At 36.9% G+C, this 10,026-nt stretch overlaps 1 long non-coding RNA gene across 1 annotated transcript in view; it reads right to left on the bottom strand.

Moving 5' to 3' along the window:
• Positions 1-5,617: 5,617 nt before the first annotated feature.
• The window catches only part of LOC129451085 (uncharacterized), a 42,595-nt gene continuing 38,186 nt past the window's right edge, over positions 5,618-10,026 (bottom strand). The window contains exons 4-5 of the long non-coding RNA XR_012370775.1: positions 7,234-7,307; positions 5,618-5,801 (exon numbers count right to left, since the gene is read on the bottom strand). This is a non-coding gene — a long non-coding RNA (uncharacterized lncRNA). The remainder of the gene's footprint in view (positions 5,802-7,233; positions 7,308-10,026) is intronic.

Here is a 10,026-nt window from a genome sequence, read left to right as displayed (position 1 = left end):
TATGCATCACTTTGACATATGTTTTACTGTAAGAAAGTTATTTACAATTAATTTACACTATCACCCCCCATATTTTTTTAATATCATTTAATATTCACATATTTCATATTTTTCAAATATGAAAAACATGGGCAAGCCTTAAAGCTCTCACTCTCAGGAATAAGGCTACAGCGTTATTTTTGTCCTATTATCATCACCTATCTAACAATCGTCGAATGAATAATGATTTAAAAAATTGACTTTTGTAAACGTATGTAAAACTTGAGTGTGGACTGCCTCAGACAGCACAGATAGCCACAAATGATACACCATCTTTTCTTTTAGGTCCTACTCTAAAAATTGAGTCCATTCACAGCATTTTCTTTGGTTGTGTGCATGAATAATCCCTTGATATTTATTATATGTGCAAAACAAAAAATTAATATTTATATGAAAAATGTATTTTCACACACTTCAGTAAAATGAGAATAACTTTTAAATGCAACATGCTAAAGAGTAAATTCTTTTTTTGGGGTGTTTACTGTCTGCTGCTTCTAACATGCAAAACTGTCTGCAGTCTGCTAGAGCACACAGAACCAGAGTTATACACTATCAAAGGCAGTGTTTACAATGTAAAAAAGACAATTTGGTGTTTCATCATATGAAAAACACCCTAAATAACAATATTTGTCACAAACAGCAGCTTTTTATGTAACTTCAAAGGGTTTTCTGCAAAATTATATAAAGATATTGCATTTATTCCATTGTATGTGGTTATGGGAGCACTTCAAATATTTTTAGGCGGAAATTAAATACAAAAAGGGTATTGTTCCTCCCTTCAGTTGGAGTATAGAATAACTTTTGCATAGATCATGATAGAGAAAAAATCCTTTTTCCTCTGTAAGCTGACAATTGCTGGAATCAAACAAAACTGTCTGCAGGTTTCGTTACCACCCAGGGCCAGAGTTATACACTTTTAAATACAGACTTTGGAAAAAAAGCGGCTATTTATTTTTGTGTTTATTAGAGGACTGACAACACATACAACGATGTTGAGCACTTTCAACCATGTTTTATGAAATTTCAAAGGCTTTCCTGTAAAATAATACCAAACTTTTGTATGTACACCTCAGCATGTGGGTATGAGAAGCTTTTGAAATTGGTTAGGCCAAATCCAGGCGAAAATCCCCAAAATAGCCTCAGAGTGTAACTAATAACATTCATATTCTTCTCAAATCAGGTTCCATTTGGGACAACTTAGTCCGCATAGTATGACAACCCCACCCATTACAGGGATTATGCAAATAGATCTTATTTCTGCGTAAAAGCTGTAACGTGCAGTCCATGACAACAACTTGAGAGGGATCTAAATAAAAATGGAAACATGAACCCATGACGTGGAAGCTCATGCATGGCATGACGAGGCACACTTAACATGAAACAATAATGACCAGAGACAAGGGCAAACACAGGGGTATATATGTAAGGAATAATTGACGATGGGCCGTGAATTATTAGAAAATAGTACACAGCGAAGATAGTAATGCGACACGACACCGTTACACCGCGGGTTTGCATTTTTTTCAAATAATTCAAAGGACCGGAGTCAATTATTCTGCTTATATCACAGACATTTCTCGGGTGGTTATTTGAAGACATTTTTGAGGTCAGGTGTGTTTTGGAAAAATAATGCATACTTTAAGGTTTGTGTCTATGTAGAAATAGTTGTTTTTAAATTCACTGGACTAAAAAGTATTACAGCTATTTTACTGGCAGTCTGACTAAGAACAGCTGCAGGTTTTTGCCAAAAATAAAGATAGCACATTTGTTCAGTTTAGCTCGTGATGCATGTTAAATGAAATGATCTGAGACATCACGCCTCACGCTGGGTGCGCACATACATTGAACACCTGATGGTACATGTGACTCACTGAACTACAGTCTATATCAGGGGTCTCCAACCTTTTTGTGAGCAAGGGCTACCACAATGGATAAAACAATCTGGAGGGCTACTTTTTGATATAGTCTACGTAAAACTTTTTTGTTTTACTTGTTTATTTTATTTTATTTGACTTGTTTATATGTTTTAGTATTGTTTAAAATTTTAACATACGTAAACCAAGCCAAGCTAATATAAAAAAATATGTAATGAATAAATATCACAGTTGAGACTATTAATAGAATGTGCTTTGGCGGGCACCTCACAGACTCTGTGCGGGCTACCTGGTGCCCGCGGGCACCACGTTGGTGACCCCTGGTCTATATGAAATACCACACAGTTTAAAACCATTCACTGCTGGAAAAACAGCATATCAGCAAGACCAGCATATGTTGTGCTTTGGTGCTGGTTTGGTTCATAATTCCCATGCTGGTCCATGCTGGTTTGGTCCTGGTTTAGCTGGTGGTCATCACCAGCATCAGCATCCCATTCTGGTCTGACCACCAGCTAAACCAGCATCAAACCAGCATGGGAATTATGCTGGACTATGCTGTTTTTTTCAGCAGGGTTTGCATTGTGGGGTTATGTCAAATTTATGGGTTTATAATCAAATCAATAGATTTGCTCAGTTTAACCGTAGCTAAACGATAAAACAAAGGCTTGACATGAATAGTTAGCATAGCTCAGGAAATGAGGAGAGTAAGGCAGAGAAAGGGAGATGAATGTGCCGACTGTGTTGATATTAAAAGCTGTTAGACGGATTGGCTCGTGGACACGGTGCTTTGTAAATCCGGTAAGTGGATTTTGCATTACTGTGATAGACTGGAAGCTTTTGCTTGTTCGGTAAAAAGATGTGATCACCAAATAAGACACACTAAAAAGCAAACCAGACAAATAACTTTTAAAAGCTAAAGCCTTTTTAATCAAAGAACCATATATTTACCCCAATGTCCTGCACTGAAGCACTGTTAATTAATTAAAGTAGAGAATTTTGGCAAACCGTAAGTCGGTCTCAGATGCCGGTGGCTGAAAATGAGTCGGCAGATTTGAAAGTGTGTTCGTCTCAGATCGCCTGACCTGGATTTGCTTCAACTTTAATAAGTTCCTCTCAGAATAAAGCAGTGTGTGTATTCATAGAAAACACAGATAAATGTGTCAGGTGACTGAACGTCTGTGTCCCACAGGAAAAAATCACAAGAGACATCTTTAAAGGGCACCTATCATAGATGTGTGTTGGCATTGTGTAAAAAAGTTCACCCAATCCTTTTATAATCCCCATTTAACCAAAGCAGTCTCATAATTAGACATGCTGTTTTGATTATCTTGTTAATGTGATGTCACACTGATAAAGCTCCGCCCATGATTCATTTTACCCAAAAGCTTTTGCAATTATAATCATAAAAATTACAATTACACAAAAAAAGATTTTTAAAGGTTGTTCGTTTTGTTAAACAGTTTCGTAAACTCTTTCTCCGCCAGAATTTTTTTTAAGTTGCCAGCCAGCGCCAGCATTTTTTCATGATTTTCACAAAAGTTTAAAACAAAAAAGGTTTCATCCTACCTTCATTAGTTCTCTTTTTATCACTTCTTAGTTATGTGTATGTTTCTTCAAAAACACCAAATGTTGAGCAAAAAGCTGAGATAATTCCATTTGTGAAAGACTTTTGATAGAGATCACAGTCAGTCGGATCCTCAAAACATACAGCTGTTTGCCCTAGGGGGAAACTTACGGGTTTATACGTTGAGCGCCACCTGGTAGATAATAGCGGTATTACAGATTGCCGAAAATACTCGTCATTGGCAGGGAAGCGTTTTCTGTTTATTGAAAGTTAGTTGGCTCAACACAAATAAATGTAAACAAAATAAGTTGAGTGAACTTCATTTTCCTTGTAAGTACAATTCCCATGGCTTATGTTCAGATAAATCAATGCAATTGTGTGGAAACGGGTGTCATAATTTTATTAAGTTAAACCAACAAGTTATTTTTTTGGGTGTAGGATAATGACAGTAATAAATGATACTTATAAATAAATATGAACTCCATTACATCATACAGGTATGCGCCAGTTTCTCTGCAATAAAATTTATTTGGAGGAGATTTTTTGACACATTGTATTATTACATTTGGACATATATGACCCTGGACCACAAAACCAGTCATAAGGGTAATTTGTTAAAAAAATTGAGATTAATACATCATCTGAATGCTGAATTAATAAGCTCTTTGATGTATGGTTAAGACGAAATTGGGCGAGATCCAATTATTTACAATTATTTATATATAATTAGGCATGGGCCAGTATGAGATTCTGGCGGTATGATAACCATAAGCAAAAATATGATGGTGTTGCGGTATTGCCATTGTAACACTAAAATGTGTTATTTTCAAATGTCTACATATAAAAACATCAACTTTTCAACTGGACACAATACATTTTATTTTTAAGCAACATGCAACATTTATGCCAGGTAAAAATAAAGCCTTTAAATGATAATATTATTTTAAAAATATGTAATTGAAGTTACATGATTTAATTCATTTTGTGTAAACACAGTTCATACCTTGAAAACGGTATCACAGAAAATTTTAGTGGTTTTGAAACCTTGACTTGATTATTTGAAATCTGGAATCTGAAGGTGTTAAAAGACTGAACAATTTTGAGGAAATGTCCTTTAGTTGTCCAAACTAAGTCCTTAGCAATACATATTACTAATGATAAAAACATTTTTGATATATTTATGGTAGGAAATAAACATGGTGAAGGATGATCTTTACTTAACATCCATGATTTTTGGCATATAAATAATAAATTTTTGCCTATACAATGTATTATTGGCAATTGCTACAAATATACTTGTACAACTTAAAAATAGTTTTGTGGTCCAGGGTCACATTTAATTGTTTGCTCTAATATTGAAATCAATGTCTATTGAGTAATTTTAAATTTTGGTGAAATCAGAAGTTTAAGGTTTTTCTGTGTGTTGTCCTCCTGTCCTTTAACTCTTTCACCGCCAGCGTTTTTTAAAAAAGTTGCCAGCCAGCGCCAGCGTTTTCATGATTTTCACAAAAGTTTAATGCCTTCCAGAAAATGTTCTTCTTCAAATATATAAACTTACAATATACCAAATGAAAGAACAGACTCTCCAAATGAAAGAACAGACCCTCTGCTTTCAAACAAAAAAAGTTTCATCCTACCTTCAGTAGTTCCTTTTGTAACCAGCTTTTGAATATGGGTAGGTTTCTGCAAAAACACCACATTTTGAGCAAAAAGCAGAGAGAATTCTATTTTTGTAACGGACTTTTCATAGAGATCCCATTCAGAGCGATCTTTAAAACAGACATGGACATGCAGCAGCTTGCCATAGGGCAATACTTCCGGTTTTAAAATGTTGCGGAAGGTAATAGTGGATAAAAGCGTTATTGCCGAAAGCCGGAAATACTCGTCTTGGCAGGGAAGCGTTTTCTCTTAATTGATGAGATATCTTGTCAATGGCGGAGAATGAGTTAATCATGTTATCATGAATTTCGATGCAGAACGTAGATAAGCGCATTTTTAACACGCCTTTGAATGTATCTCAGACAGTCACGTAATCCTGCATGGACGCACAACAGCTTCTTCAAATGTTTGCTTCACTGCAGCCTGACTCTTTATCGATTTGCTTTTGTATGTTTTAGCATTTATTTATTTTCAGGATTTTATAAAGAATCGAAAGAAAATGCTTATTTCCATTTCCTTTGTGTTACTCGGTGGAGGATACGTTTGTGCAGAAAGCCACTGATCTGCTGTTGTGTCACCTGCTGTTATGTCTCTAATCCCACAATGTCCGCTCTCGCCGCAGGAAAAGCTGTTGCGTCTACATGGGCTGCTCGGCCAGGCTTCAGCTGGAGAAGCGAATAAAAGAAAACATCATATTTCATGACATTATCATTTCATGAGTATTACAGTATTTACACAACATGTGCAACTACACGGTAGCAACTGAAACATAAGCCACGTATTAAATCCTCTATACAGGCAGCTGCCCTACAGGTCAACATGAAATTTACAATTCACTCCATTTACTTCACGGAAAATTGGGCCATACTTTATTCATGTTAATGCCATCATAGGTGTATGACCTTTTTTCTTCAGCCAAACACATTTAGGGTTATTTTAAATAATAACCTGGCTCTATAATTTGTCTTCCGCTTATTTTAAATGTCATTTATGCATTTGGCAGACGTTGTTATCCAAACGCATTAAAAGGTATACATTTGGTCAATGTACTTGGCGGCCAAAGGATTTTCATTTAAAAAAAATCGGAAAACCAAAATTGGGAATCAGGTTTCCTGACTGTCATTTAGAAATACTCCCAAAAAAAGTTGGGTTAAAATGAACACAATTTGGGTTGTTTTGTAACCCAAAGTTGGGTTAAAGATGGATCAACCCAACGCTGGGTTATTTTTATTCATTGGGATGATTTTTAACCCGTCTGTTGTGTAGAACTAACTTTTTGTTGGGTTGAAACTACCCAATGTTTGGTTTAAAGCTGTACAAAATGTTTAAAAGTATCTTCTTATTTTTGTGAAATTTTGGTGGTTTAAATTGCTTTCATATCTTTTAATGTGGTGTCTATAAATAACAAAGCATAGATTTAATTGAGAAAGCATATTTATTGCCCATGAACAATAAAAGAGTACATAGAAGAACAAAAAACACAGAAAACAATGTGTTTTCAGTTGTTTTTTTGCATTAATTAAAGAAAACGGAAAGCGAAAAACTACCAGTTATAATTTTTTTCAAATGTGTTTATACATTTTATATTTTACCGGGTCAAAATGCGGCACCTGCATTTGCAGGATTGACTACTGACAGTAAAGCGATAGTTAAAAATCAACAAAGATTGCAAGATTTCCTGCTACAAAATTGAGAAATACGATTTCCATTTATAAACACATTTGAAAAACCGTTATTTAATTTTTTCGCTTTCCGTTTTCTTTAATCAATGCAACAACAACAACAACAACAAAAAAATTCAGATTAAGATCATATTTTTTGATCTATTTCTAAATGACAGTCAGGAAAAAATCAGATTCCAAATTTGCCCTATTTGCTCTGCTAACACAATGCTCTACAATTGAGCTATACAGTAATACGGATTATCATTTATATTACTATACAGGAATATCATTGGATGATTATGGATTCATGGCACAGGCTTCAAACAGAAGGGGTGTCAACTGTTACGAGTACATGTTGCTTGTTTCTAGAAGGCTCAGTCAAGTTCAGATTTGACTCTCTTTGTCTTATTTCCTTGTTGTCACCCACACAAACCTTTATTCTCAACACCTGACAGGTTTCATTGGTGTCTGGCACTTCAGCTCGAAACATGTCCCTTCTCTAGGGTCCTGTCGGTAGATAAATCAACTTGTTAAGGGTCAAAGAAGCAATGAAATGATCAACACAACTGCCACTGGCTACCATGAAGTAAACAAGACTACACAGCTACTCACACATACACACACAAACATGTCAATGCTTGCTTGTGTCATCCGATCAAGTAGTTTTGTTATTATGTAAATAATAAATGTTACAATAATATTATTTTTTGGCAATACCCTAGAACAGGGATGATTAGATGGTACTTACTGTCCATTGATTAAGAAATAACTACCATATTCATATTGGGGCGGTTTCCCGGACAGGGATTAGAATAGTCCTAGACTAAAATAAATGTAAGAGCTGTCCAAACTGAAAACAATTTGCACTGACATATCTTAAAATACATCAGTGCCCTTTAGGCTCCATAAGGCTGAAAAGGGATACAAAACAATCTCAAAATGTTTAGACCCTCCATCAGTCTACACTTAGACAAATTGTCTATAAAGGGAGACAGTTAAATACTGTAGCTACCCTTCCTAGAAATGGGCACACAGTCAAGATGACTCCTAAGACACCATGCAGAATACTCAATGAAGTAAAGAAGAACCCACGAGTAACAGCTAAAGGCTTGAAGACATCATTGGATCGGGCACACAGCTCTGTTCATGAGTCTACCATACCCAAGTCTTTGGAAAGGCACGGTGTCTATGACAGTACACCACGGAGGAAGCCGCTGCTCTCCCAAAAAACATTGCTGTGAGCCTGAAGTTTGCAAAAGAGCACCTTGGCAAACCCCAGTGCTACTGGGAAAATATTTTATGGTTTGATGAAACAAAAGTTGAATTTTTTGGGAAAAATTTTATGGCTCAAAATGGGCACAGCTTACCAACATCAAAACATCATCCCAACAGTGAAGTATGTTGGAGGGAACATCATGATTTGGGCTTGCTTTGCTGCCTCATGGCCTGGACCACTTGCCATCATCGAGGGTAAAATGAATTATTAAGTTAAACAAAAATATCCTACAGGATAATGTCAGGGTGGCTGTCTACCAGTTGAAGCTCAGTAGAAGTTAGTTTATGCAACAGGACAATGATCTTAAGCATTGTAGTAAATCCACTATAGACTGGCTTAAGAAAAACAAAATGCGCCATTTGGAGTGGCCTAGTCAAAGCCAAGACCTTAAAGGAATAGTCTACTCATTTTCAATATTAAAATATGTTATTACCTTAACTAAGAATTGTTGATACATCCCTCTATCATCTGTGTGCGTGCACGTAAGCGCTGAAGCGCGCTGCGACGCTTCGATAGCATTTAGCTTAGCCCCATTCATTCAATGGTACCATTTAGAGATAAAGTTAGAAGTGACCAAACACATCAACGTTTTTCCTATTTAAGACGAGTAGTTATACGAGCAAGTTTGGTGGTACAAAATAAAACGTTGCGCTTTTCTAAGCGGATTTAAAAGAGGGACTATATTTTATGGCGTAATAGCACTTTTGGGAGTACTTCGACTCGGTGCAGTAACACCCTCCCTCTCCCATTATGAGAGTGAGAAGGGGAGCGGACTTTTCAGGCGAGTCGAAGTACTCCCAAAAGTGCTATTACGCCATAAAATATAGTTCCTCTTTTAAATCCGCTTAGAAAAGCGATATGTTTTATTTTGTACCACCAATGAATGGGGCTAAGCTAAATGCTATCGAAGCGTTGCAGCGCGCTCCAGCGCTTACGTGCACGCACACAGATGATAGATGTATCAACAGTTCTTAGTTAAGGTAATAACATATTTTAATATTTAAAATGAGTAGACTATTCCTTTAACCTGTGGAATGACCTCAAGAGGGCGGTTCACACCAAACATCCTACAAATGTGTCTGAGTTAAAGCGGTAAACTTTGTAAAGGGGAATGAGCAAAAATTGCTTCTGAACAATGCGCAGGTCTGATTCAGAAACTGGAATTATTTGTGTGTTGTCACCTTATCAGGATCAGATCACATTTTATGGCAAATCACAGTAGAAAACCAGTTTATTCCTAGAGGTTCACATACTTTTTCTTGCCACTGTATACTTTTGCAGTATACACGCGTGTTACGACACTAGCAGCGCGACCGTCAATGAAGAAGCAGCTTGGCAAGTTTAACCCAAAAAAAGCAACTTGTTGTGTATGTTTTGAGAAGACCAGCACTGATGGAAGTAAGTAAGCAGCGACTAATGTTGCAGTTTGAGTTAAATCACTCCTCAAGTTGACCCATCTTTGTTCTCACCGTCACAAACGGAAATACCTATGACGCAGTTTTTTTTACCTGACTGGAGGGGTTCTAGGGGACCAATCACGGCGCTTGCGGTCTGCGTAGAACTGATGCGCTGTTAAAAATTTGGCGAGGTGCACGTCAGGCTATGCAGAGTGAACTGCCACTGCTGTCACTAGATTCAAGCTAGGCGGGCGTGGTTTCAGCAACCAGCCACCTCAGCTTTAGCCTGGTCCAACCAGACTCTCGTACATTCATTTCATTTGTACAGAGAGTCTGGCCACGCTCCATTGCAAAGCGTTACTTCCGTTAGTAAGTACGTTTAAAACTATTGGATCTGCCCAGAGTCACTCAGGATTTGCCATAGGCGATCGCTAACGTGTGGTCGTGACGTATATCATGCGCTGAAACCGGCCATAAACAACAAGTACGAATAATCAGACCAACAAAACTTAGCAAACCTGGTTCTTGCTCCGGCTTTAACTTCTGTATATTC

This window comes from Misgurnus anguillicaudatus, chromosome 8 (genome assembly GCF_027580225.2).
Source record: "Misgurnus anguillicaudatus chromosome 8, ASM2758022v2, whole genome shotgun sequence".
NCBI classification, from domain to species: Eukaryota; Metazoa; Chordata; class Actinopteri; order Cypriniformes; family Cobitidae; genus Misgurnus; species Misgurnus anguillicaudatus.
Note: the sequence above shows the minus strand (reverse complement) of the source record. Positions and strands in the feature narration are given on the sequence as shown.